Raw genomic sequence first — 2,125 nt, 5'->3', positions numbered from 1 at the left:
ATATGTGATTTTTCTTAGATGGTGTGGTCTGTTCCTCCAGATAAAGTTGAAATTGATTTGGTTAACAGATTTTACGAGTTGATTTGGAGCAGCATTGGAATACGCTGGGTATATACATCTGGATAAACACATCCATTTTAGTCAAATATATCCGGCCTAATATTGATAAATCTCTCTGGAGCCATATATTAGAATTAAGCTTTACTTTGATTCAGTTTAGATTCAATGTTCCTGGATTGATTTAACGTTTGGTCCTTGGATAGGAAAATGCTCAAGTATTTTATTTCTGATTTCATGGAAACATCGCTGATTTCCTTTAGTGGCGAGTCATGCAGCGCAAGAAGTTTGCATTTCTTTAAGTTTAATGACAATCCTGAAGCCTTGGAGAATGTTTTGGTTGTTTTCGGCACTTATTGGGACTTGATGTTCATTTTTCAAAACTAAGGTTGTGTCATCTGCCAGCAGGCTAATAACAATTTCAGTCCCCAGCACGTCTAACTTTTGGATATCGTTGCTCTTTTCAACATAAACGGCTAGCATTTCGGTAGCAATTATAAATAAATAGGGTGAGATGGGGCAACCTTGGGGGATTCCCACATCAACATGGAAGCTCGGAGTGGTGCCGCTTGGCAGGGTGACACAGCTATGAATATTCTCATAGAGCCCACGGATCACATTCCTGAATATTTAACCAAATCCAAAATGTTCGAGCGTTGCTATGATAAATGGATGTTCGACCGAGTCAAAGGCTTTAGAAAAGTCCAAGAAGGATATGCGGCCATTATCTTCAATGCGATACGCCTCTAAACCCATCGCTCGCCCCGACTCGGGGAATCCTAGAGCCTACTTGCACCCCCGCCCTAACTTAACTCCCTCACTCGTGGAGCTCCCTGAGCTCCACACATCCCGGAGCATCACGCCGACTCATTCACATTTGAATGATTGTCTTTATTTTATGTCCGCTAGATAGAGGCATCCGCACATGCGCATCAGTGGAGCTTCAGGCCGGCTGAGGCATGGACTGAAAATCATAAAGACATGTGTGATGAGCTAAAAGGAAGATAAGCATATTTTTATAATAAATGTAAGAAAGAGAGGGTAATGCAGCCTCAGGGCGGCACTGGCCCGTGTCTCTCCAAGCCTGCCTTTGGGGGGGGGGGGGGCACGGAGCAGTGTCTCCCTGTGCCGGTCCCAAGCCCGGATAAATGCAGAGGGTTGCGTCAGGAGGGGCATCCGGCGTAAAACGTTTGCCAAAACCAAACATGCGAGTCAACCATAACTATACCATACCGGATGGGTCGCGGACCGGGTTAACAACGACCGCCATTGGTACTGATGACCTACAGGGTACTAATGGAAATCGGGCTACTGTGGGTCGAAGAACAAGAAGAAGAAGAAGAGGAGGAGTGCGTGTTCGGAAGCAGAGAGAGAGGAGGAAAGGAAAGAGCCTGGGACTGAGAGTAGGGACTTTGAATATTGGGACTATGACAGGAAAAGGTAGAGAGTTGATGGACACGATGCAGAGAAGGAAGCTGGATATACTGTGTGTCCAGGAGACCAGGTGGAAGGGTAGTAAGGCTAGAAGCTTAGGAGCAGGCTTTAAGTTATACTATTATGGTGCTGACAAGAAGAGAAATGGAGTAGGAGTCATCTTGAAGGAGGAGTTCGTAAGGAACGTCCTAGAGGTGAAAAGAATGTCAGATAGACTTATGAGTCTGAAATTGGAAATTGAAGGTGTGATGCTCAGTGTTGTTAGTGGCTATGCGCCACAGGTGGGATGTGAACCTGAAGAGAAGGAGAAGTTCTGGAATGAGTTGGATGAAGTGATGCAGAATATTCCCAGAAATGAGAGAGTGGTAATTGGTGCAGACTTCAATGGACATGTTGGTGAAGGCAATAGAGGGGATGAAGAAGTGATGGGCAGATATGGTATCCAGGATAGGAATGCAGAGGGACAGATGGTGGTAGATTTTGCAAAAGGGATGGAAATGGGTGTAGTGAATACCTTTTTCCAGAAAAAACAGGAACATAGGGTAACTTATAAGAGCGGAGGTAGGAGCACGCAGGTAGACTACATCTTGTATAGACGAGGTAACCTGAAAGAGATCGGTGACTGCAAAGTAGT

The sequence above is a fragment of the Fistularia commersonii genome, unplaced genomic scaffold, assembly GCF_037954325.1.
Source record: "Fistularia commersonii isolate RoL2024-O1a breed Wild unplaced genomic scaffold, RoL_Fcom_v1.0 HiC_scaffold_75, whole genome shotgun sequence".
NCBI lineage: Eukaryota > Metazoa > Chordata > Actinopteri > Syngnathiformes > Fistulariidae > Fistularia > Fistularia commersonii.
Note: the sequence above shows the minus strand (reverse complement) of the source record.